Raw genomic sequence first — 10,751 nt, 5'->3', positions numbered from 1 at the left:
CAGAAGGAAGGAAATAGTCATAACAAGACTCAGACTGGATCACACAGGATTAAATGGCACTTTGTATGTTATGGGAAAAAGGGACAGTGATAAGTGTGAGAACTGTGGAGTAAAAGAAAACAGTGAACATATTCTAATGTATTGCAACAGATATGAAATAGAACGAGAAGGGCTACAAGAAAAAGTGAGAGAGGCAGGACGTGAATGGAATTTGAGGGGAATCCTGAGAACAGAGGGAGAAGGGGTTGAAATCACCAGAAAGGCACTAATTAATTTCTTAAAAGACACTAGGCTGATAAATATAAATTTAAAATAGGCTAAATGAAATGATCTTACACACTCTTGTACAGTAGGTGGCGGTATGCACCTTAAAGTTGTTTGCGATCCGCCAATAAAACCGAGAAGAAGAAGAAGCCTGGCTCCTAGTACAACATAAGTATTGCATCTCAAACAAAGCAAAAGAAGTCCACTTCAAAATTCTACACAACATATACCCTGTCAACTGTATCATCGCTAAATTTACAGATGTTACTGTACTTTTTGTAACAACGAAACAGAAACATCTCTGCATTTATTTTTTTACTGTGACATATCCAAAAAATTTTGGAGTGATCTTGAGTTTCACTTTTTCAATGCTGCAAAATCTGTTTATTTACTTAACATTAAATATATTATTTATTACTTTGATTATCCTAAAGATCGTGCTCTTGAACACCTATTGAATTTTATCATTATTTACGCTAAATTCTTTATTCACAAACAAAATTTTTTCTGGTGCTACTCCTAAATTTGCCCCTTTTCTACTAGAATTAAATTCTCTCATTAAATCTCTTTATTTGATAAACAAAGCAATATATTTTTAATCAACTATGAAAAGTTTTTTCCCTGTATCCTCTGACTAACCTTTTATTTATAACTGTCTTGACCTTTCCTTTTTGTTTTCTATGCATCTGATTCTATTTCTCATACCTGTTGTATTCTCCTATTTTATTTATTTATGTTTTTATTTTATTCTGTATTTATTTACTTACTCATCTTTATTATTATTATTATTATTATTATTATTATTATTATTATTATTATTATTATTATTATTATTATTATTATTATTATTATTATTATGACAGTTACCTTCATTATCTATACTATGACTTCTTATTCATACTAGATATTTTTATAATTTACTCCATCATTGTATGTGCTGTTGCACACTATTGTATACCTTGATGGTGTTTGCATAGCAAGATTTGCTAATAAAGTTAAAAAAAAAAAACACTTAAAGGAACAATGCAACGTGGAACCAGAACTAATTTATTCTACCAAGGCACTGTGCTCCATCTTTCAATTTCTGGTCTCAATTTGAACAATATATATTATGTCTAAAATCAAGATAAACCTCTCAATTGACTGTAGCAGTGTGATATTTTATTTTGTCCATGAAGAAAATGACATCACTTTTATTATAAACCTGGCAAATTCTACATACACAAATGTAAATACTCCAAAACTCCACCCCACTTTAAAGGTTTCTTACTTGAGTTTAAATAATACATTAAATCACTTAAATTAATTGACACCAAACAAAGAATAACATCCACCGATATATACGAGAAGTTTTTTTTAAAGATGAATAAAAAAATGAATCTTTTTATTCACTCGTTTATGTGTCATTCTCCCTACTATTGTTATTTTCACTGGAATTTTATATTTTTTTTGTTACATGTATATTGGAGCACTTGTCTGATGTTCTTTATACATACTATATAACTTCACAATAAAAAAAAAAAAAAACTTAAAGGAACAATGTTACATTTATTTTTGATGTCCGAATAGGCTTTTGATTTTTTTTTCTTAAAGTCCTTATTTTTTTAATGTCTTTTTTTTTTTAAAGCATGTAATTGTTATTGGACCTTATCTGATCAACGTTTAATATTTCTATCTGCATAAATACCTAGAGACTTGAGCTGGGACTTTGAAAATGGACGTGTTTGTATGCTGAAATGTAAGTTTTCTTTTTTTTTTATTGACAAAATTATACAAAACAAGTAATATTCAGGATAAAGGACAGTTACAAATTTGTAAGTAATCGAACAAGATACAACAATTAAAGAAGAAAAGAGCGCTCGAGGCTGAATAAAACTCAAGTAATATATTTTTCACACAATTTTTTGTTTTAGTCGCTTTGAGGTTTAAGCTGTTTTCAATAGTTTCCAGATAAGATGATAACAATAAGATGGTAAAAAAAACTATTTGGTTGTTGGTTAGCAAATGCAGTTCACACAATAACCGCTAGAGGTCACTTAGTTATGGCCCGAGGACCGAGGGTGCTAGGATCTTATTTTATCTGTAGTCCTTATTTCTGTTGAACTTGAAGTGTCAAAATCATGCACTGGTCAAAATGATGTCTATATGGCAGGATGATGTAGCCTACCAGCACAAAAATGGATTAATAACCAGTCGCCCTACTGTCAAACATTTGTGACAAGGGTGTCAAAATGGTCCCACGCAGGCATTATCAACACACTGCTTATGTTCTATGCTGAGATGATGCTTATCAATGACATATAACATTTTGAAAAGGTAATTCTGCAAAATGTGCATAATATTTTTTACATATTGTAAAGTAAATGGATTTATATAACATCGTTAATGCAAACACAATAAGTGTTCACCAAAATACAGAACAACATGAACATGAGATTAAAGCAAATTTAACTTTTAAAAGATTGTTTTAAGAATTACCTAACTAAGATTATTGGAAAGGGTGTTGTGGGGAAAACACCCTCTACATAAAGGGATATTTTAACTGTCCCACCAGGCATCAATAGAGGGTTATGGTTAGGGTTAGAAAAAAGTAAAATAAATGTAACTGAAATTTGCCTAAAGTTGAAAAGGCCAACCAGACAAGTTCTCAGTATTTTCAGTAACTAGAAGAAAAAAAGAGATCTCAGGAAGTATAGATGACAGGAAATCAAGTATCTGTTGACCCAAATTGAATTTATGACATAACATTATCACAGAAGTCTATAAGCAGCAGGCTAGGTCACAAATCTGTGCCTCCACCAGAGGGCAGCAGTCACAAGAAAACAACACAGCACACAGTTTACACTGTCAATAAATATCAGGCAAATGGCCTACAATTATGATAAATGCTTTTGCTTTGAAGGTTGAACATTGAACATTCTGTACTTAGGTTGAAGAGGTGCAGACTCATGTTAAAGCAGTAACACACTGAAAGTTGCAAACAACCAAAGAAGCAAAACAGACAGCAGCAATAACAAGGAAGAGGAGAAAGTTGGTCAAAAATAAGCATAAAAGCAGAGTTCAGCCCAGCACCTGTCTCTGAACAAAATACACTGAGAAAGAAAAGATTCACCATTTTCACTTTTGAAAATGGTGAATCTGCATTTGAAATGCAGTATTTTCTAAGCATTGCAAAACCTTTCATTGTCTTTTTTGCCCTTGTCCCAGAATTTTAATAAACAATTTCCTGAAACATCTCCCAAAGGAAAAACATTTACAAAAAACGGAATTAATAAAAGTTTATATGTATTTCTCACTTTAAATGATGGAATTTGAATATCAATATTTCGATACTGATATAAATAATTTTAATATAATAACTAAATATTTCATAGTATAATGTGCTCTTTAATTGGTTGCACATCATTGCATTCAGTGCGATACCTATTTTGTTTGCTGTGAGTGGTTAGATGCATATATCTACATGTTATTGTACTTTGATTTAAAGTCAAAACAAGATTAGATCAATTTATATTACAGTAACTGCAGATATTCATTTGTTGTAATATATTGTGGATCCACCAATGTGCATTTTTTATTATCAGACAAATTAGTAGAATAATAGAAAAAAGACTTTCAATGTTTGACAACAATCTTTAGTTCTTTCTTTCCTTAGCCTCATTGTCATGATGTCACTCAAGCATTTCTCACACAGTTGACAGAGGAGGAATCTACACAGTGGTGGAGACGCTGAGCTTTTCAGAGAAGGTTCAAACCCTGTACCCATTTTACATAATCACAGGTAAAAATCATCACAGAACCTGTGGCTTTGTCTTTTAACAGGAAATTCTTCCTTTGGTTCTTTAACTGTCGGTCACAAGAACGCTGATGTAATCCTCCAGTAAGTAATTGATGTCTTACTGGAGAAGAAAGGACACATTTGACCCTCCTGCTCGTAGTCTTTATTTCAGGGGTACATGAATAAAGAAGCTGAAGTAACCAAAAATAGAGTTAAAGTCATGATCTTATCCAATCTGTTGTTAATAACCTCTTATATACACACATTTCCTTCCTGCTGTTGAGCTATTGTTTAATTTAAAACTAAAACAATAAAATTCAACAATAATGTTCTGTGTAACCTGTAAATGACAGAGGTATGATGCATTTCAGTGTAATGTATTTTAGCTGTCACAGTCTGAAAAAGAGCTAAATGCGCTTGCAACGTTACGACGTATTGATGTGCTAAATAAATCTGCACTAGGGAGCAAAAATGTGTGGTCTCCTCTCTTGTTTTTTCCTAGCTGTCAAACTTTCCACATCTGTGCACATCTGTGTAAACAAATCCACTTTATTTGTTGTTAAAGAGTAAACGGAGAAGCCACAGGTTTCTTTTGAGAAGAGGGGAGTGCAAGGCACGTACTCCAGCCAACTGCACTAATAGATAGTCATAGGCTTGGTAAGCATATTATTATTTATTAAAGAGGCAAAGGTTTGCCATTTAAAGGAAAATTGAATAAAAAACAATAATTTTGCTCACATAATCTTGGTCAGAATCTTTATGCATTTACTGTAAATTGTTTAAAATTATAGGTCTACTACAAAATATGAAGAATGAAAAGAATTTGGAAAAAAATAAATAAGTAAACTAGAACTATAGCTGGTGCCAGCGCTGAAGGCATGGCTTCTCTTTGCCCCTGTGATCCCAGATATCGTGACAGAGGGGAAAGAGCATTACTCTCATTTGTTTACCGGGTTGATCAATTCACCCTAGATTAAAACCAGGTCACTAGCCACACACAATCCATCCCAGTTTCCATTAGTGCGATCAAAAGCCCCAACGTTGTGTTAGTTGTGTGGTGCGATTAAAGCTGTTTGTTTGTCTGTTCCTCAGTCCCCAGATTTGTGTGGCATGTGGATGACTGGACTGGTCAAATGCACGAACAGGCTGCGAGGTGGTGGAGGTGGTGGAGGTGGTGGAGGTGGTGGAGGGGGTGGAGGGGGTGGGGGTCATCTTGAGCCAGGAAGAATCAGTTACTTTCTAAAGGCAACGCTCTGGTGTTTACCGGGGACAGGATAATACCATGTTCTCAGTCATGTCTGTCTCCCCCTGAGTTGGGGGACTGTGAAATTCACACAAGTAACTTGTATGACGGTACTGAGTCATACGATCACCACGAGACCTACGTAGGAGTGAGTCCCTCCCTTTTTCCTAATATCACTCTGCAGCACCCGGTAACACAAGACGGGCTCTTTCCGCCTGATCTTTTGTCATCATAGATTTCCATTACATTGGAAATCCTCCAATTCCTCCAGTTCTTACCAGCATGGTATTAACCATTAATATGTGTGCAGACAAAAAAAAAAAAGAAAAGGAAATCCTCCAATTCCTCCAGTTCTTACCAGCATGTTATTAACCATTAATATGTGTGCAGACAAAAAAAAAAAAAAAAGGAAATCCTCCAATTCTTAATTTCAAATGTTGTGCATTGATGGCGTTGTTCTGAAAGCGAGGCTGGGGAATGACACTTCTGAACCACAAGGTCATTGATTTGTTGGTGACCCACAGAGACTAACACACACTATGTTTGTCATTCAGTGTTACTGCTAGAGTTCAGGGGTTGGTGTCTGTGTGCTTTAACCGGAGGACTTAATTGTCCCGGTAATCCACTACAGCCATCAAGCTGACGGAAGAACATTACGTCCTTAATCTCGAACTTCAGGTTACATAAACATCTACAGATCAAAGACCTCTATCTCCTCCCCAGGTTTTTTTTTTTTCCCACTCCACATTTGAAGGTCAATGAAAAATAGGTTCAACTTCAAATAACAGCGTTATCAGGCATATGCAGTACTCGAGTTGTAAAAAGAATTCAGGGGGGATGGTGGATTTTATCATATGGGGACAGATAATTTGTGCTGATTACAAATAATATAATATATTACAAATAAGAGCACTGACCAAAACACCTGCAGAAATACTGCAGGAATGACATAGCAGCAGTTAAATGCAGCCTTCTGTAAGCTTTAAATATCCACTGGGCTTACATCAAATACATCAAAACACAACAATTAAAAACTGTTTTCTGAACTTATCAATATGACTCTGTCCTTCACAGGATCAGTAAAATGGATCACTGCAAAAACTCAAAATCCTAACACGAATATTTTTCTTATTTCTAGTTAAAATGTCTCATTTTAGTAAAAAAAATCTCATTACACTTAAAACAAGACTAATCACTGGAAAAAACAATTTTCACCTATTTCAAGTAGATTTTCACTTAAAATAAGTAGAAAAATCTGCCAGTGGAACAAGATTTTTTTGCTTGTAATGAGAGGATAAATTAATATAAATCCCACTGGCAGATGTTCCTACTTATTTCGAGTGAAAATGTACTTGAAACAGGTGAAAATTGTCAAATAAGTTATTTTTCTGGTGTTATTTTTCTAGTGATGACTCTAAATGTTGAAATAACAGTAAAACCACATTCATTGATGAAATGACATAAGGGATGGAAAGGGGGCATGTCAGTTTTACAGGGGGGATGATTTTGACTGTTTTTATTTCGGGGGGGGATGCCATCCTCCCTCATCCCCCCTCAACTCGAGTACTGGGCATATGATGTGATTAGGTCGAATGTCGGGGGAAAGTAAAGCTCACAGATTGAAGACATACAGTACAAGTGAAATGGAAATGAAAAAAAAAATTAAATAACAGGCAAATCTTTGAAAATCAGTTTTTACCTTAAAAATTACAAAGGAATGTTGAAATGGGGATATTTGATTGCTTTTGGAAAATGATTTGTCTATTTTGATTTTTCAAAACAGTTGAAACAAGGGTGTTGCCACAACTCTAATATTTCACTTCATCTTTTAACGGTACTTGTCAGCACCTGCAGTTTCATAATGGGTTTGGTAGTATCAGTGGGACACATGTCTGGACCGCAACCAGTCCAGTTTAGTCCCTGGACCCTTATAAAGAAGCGCAGCTGTTGTATTTAGTGCACACCCTTGTTTGACGATGTCTTCTGGATTGGAACACGTTGTTCTGAATCCTGTGAACATTGTTCAGCATAAACTTTGCTTTGACTGATGCCCAAGTTGCTTTTAACATGTCACTAGAACTCCTCCTTGCTATAACATATGGTGGTTTGTGAACTGTGCTCTGATAACAAGCTGGATGTTCCCTCTGCTCTTCATCCTGCAGGACACAATGTCCACGATTTGCAAAACAAATCTCTGAAAGGATTTTCAATTGTCAGACTGCAGGGAAGTTTAGCATTTTGAGAGAATAAATACATATACTTTATATGTAAAGCTTTTACTTAAAATAAAACAAAGTTTTTTACATTTTGCTTATACATGTGTTTTTGTGTGTTAAAGATCAGTTGTAGAGAGAGATGTAGAGATAAGCATTTGTAGAGAACAGCTGTCTCTGTCTACATGTTTATCATTAATATGTCATGATTGTACTATATTGAGTTAAGTTCAGGGTCATGCAATCTGCTGTTGCTGCAATCTGTTTTCACTTGCATGTAACACATTTTTCATGTCTTTTGGAAATTGAATTTAAGTTATTTGATTAAAAACAAGAGTGCGAAGCTGGAGTCACGCCAGCAGTCCTGTTCTGTACTGTGAAGACAGTCATGTTTTGAGCTAAATGTTCATGACAGCAATGGGAAAGCGGTGGCATTTAGAAGTGTAATGTTTGCCATGTTTAGCAGCCAAGCAAATCATCGCAACTACAAATGTCTGGAGAAATTTTACAGAAATGCATATTAGCTGAGATATTTGCATCTGGTGCTAACTTTATGGCAACTGATATAGAGAGAGCCTTGCGGTCATATAGCTTTGTTAATGCTGTTGTCTTTAAACAGACAGAAAGGGCAGCAGGGTGGGGAGGGGCTTGCTGTTTTCACTTCTGTTGTCCTGCTAATCTCACTAGGACAGCCACGTTGCTTGAGGCCTCAGTGTAAATGTCTTATGTAACCTGACTAGAGGTTAATCTACATCTTTGCTCCTAACATAAACAAAGTCGTAAAAGCCAAGTGAACTTGAGAAGATATGTGGGCTGTTGTTTTAACAAAATCAATAAAACACTGTTCAGGAAATGTAGCTGTTTGTTGTTGATAAAGTAAAAGTGCACATAGACATATATATGTGTATAAAGTAAATCTATACAGTTTAACATCCCTCACATGAGATAGTCAACTGCCAGATGAAGCATACTCCCAGTCTCATAAACTCTATATTACACATTAAAGTCTCTTAAAATCAACACGTGTGGGTGAACAAGCCAACATGACAGGAAATTATTGTCATCTTGACGTCTGTAATTTAAATTACCGTAATGAAACGCTTGTTCACTGTGGTGAGCAAGGCCGTGTTACAAAGTGAGCAGGCCGTTTCATTGCCCACACCTCCTCCTCACATGCATTGTAATCCATTAATGATTTCTACAGTTATACAGCCATCTTACGAAAAGCGAAACCAGCAGAGATTCAGAGCTGTCCCTCTACAAATGTAGCCACCACATAAACCCACAACAGCTGACTGCCCTTAACTCGACTGAAGTCATCAGACATAATCCAGATTAGGCTATTCCAGACCATGAACTAGTGTACGCTCAATGCTTTTTCTGCCTCTCCTGTCCCGCCTGTACTATTTTAAGATCACATTGTCTTGCACTCATTGTGACATCTGCAGGAAGAAAGAGTGTGCCTGTGGGAGCTTTTCCTTTTTCCGTGTTCTTGCCCTGCTGTTCACTGTTTCGGCGTGGCTAAGAAAGGGGTTTCTCTCTTGCAGCACATATACAGAATCTACCCTGTTCTGCACATCACATCTGCAAAATATTTCAGCTTCTCTCTTACATCTCTGAAGTATCAACAGTGTGTTTATGTGTTTAACAACTCTTGTTGCATATGATAAATTAGGGCCGCCAGAGCTGTCACCTCCACACACATCAGTCTCTGGTGCCTCCATTTCCTTCAATAGTTGGTCACACTGGACTGACTCAGATTCTATTTATAGAATATCATTGCCCAATATGTATCAATAGCAGTTTATAGATGACATGAAAGCAGTTCATTTGAATGTAAATTATTTTTCTAAATTAATTTAGTTTTTCCGTGTGTTGTCAAAAGGCAGGAGTGGAGCCACCAGTATAAAGATATACGACATTGACGTTGGCCTGAACACCGCTTTTCTGTGCCGAGTCAGATACATTTCAGGTATAATCCTCTGACCCTTCTCAAAGAAAAGGTCACTGCAAACAAATTCAGGTCCATGATGTGTGTTTCTATTATGGCTGGATCCTTCATTCAGAACCCCCCCCCTTCAATATGATCTTATCAAATTAAGACATCTTCTCTGAGAACAACCAACATCCTTCAAGCAGAAATGTAGATACAGCACGGCAAGAAGTGTTGACATTGTTGAAAAGGCTCAAAAGGCCTACATATCCATGTTACCAGTGTGAGTCCAGTTTAAACAGCTGCTGACACAACTGAGAAATATCTGCGGGAGATGGACTTCATACCCACAGCCATCAGACTGTACAATAAGAAACTGTAGCCACCCTTGTGCAATAAACCTGTCTCTTTAAAAGTGCAATAACCACTAATACCTCACGTATTTTTGTAAATATTTGTAAATATTTTGTAAATATTATATGTTTATTTGGTGTTTACTACTTTTTTTCTCTCTTGTACATAGTCTTTTTCTACTTTTTATATTGCTCTTTTTTTATTATTTAACTATTTATGGTTATTTCTATTTTACATTTTTTGTATAAAGCGTGTGTGTTTTTGGCTGCTGCACGACTGAATTTCTCCTCTGGGAGATCAATAAAGTCTACTATTCTATTCTATTCTATTCTATCTATCTATCTATCTATCTATCTATGGAGGTTCATAGATGTGAGGTGTGCTCAGGTGAAGGATAAAATTTCATGTGGAGTTCATTAACCTTTCAGTGACAAAGTTTATAGATGTGTTAAGGGTGTGACACTGATATGAAAACAGTCCAACACCTATAAGAACAGAGTTCAGGTTTACTATCCCCAACGTCCAATCAGATGTATTATTTTCCCCTGTAACTGAGTTATCTGACTGGCTTTTTTTTTGGTTTGTTAATTTTTGAGTAAAGTTCAAGGAGGGTTGCATAAAAGGTTGTGATATCACTGTGTTTGAATTTATGACATAATGTTTGCGTTTCTCTGGCTTGAAGGACCTGCTTTTGTGGAGTCGGTCTGAGAATAATGTTGACAGGACAGTCTTTGGCCCAATCCCAATACACCCCCTACTTTCTTTCACTAGCCCTACTTTCTACCACTAGCCCTCCCTCACTATCACCCCAAAAAAGTCTAAACTTATTTTAGGGCACTTGAAATCTTCCCAGGGCCCTGTCCCAATACTCCCCCTACTCCTACTTTCAGCACCACCCCTAAAATCAGGAAGCTGAGAGCCAAAAGCTGTTTTAATTTCAGCTGTAGCGCTGTTAATATGCCACTT

The sequence above is a fragment of the Cololabis saira genome, chromosome 8 (assembly GCF_033807715.1).
Source record: "Cololabis saira isolate AMF1-May2022 chromosome 8, fColSai1.1, whole genome shotgun sequence".
In the NCBI taxonomy this organism is placed as follows: domain Eukaryota; kingdom Metazoa; phylum Chordata; class Actinopteri; order Beloniformes; family Belonidae; genus Cololabis; species Cololabis saira.
Note: the sequence above shows the minus strand (reverse complement) of the source record.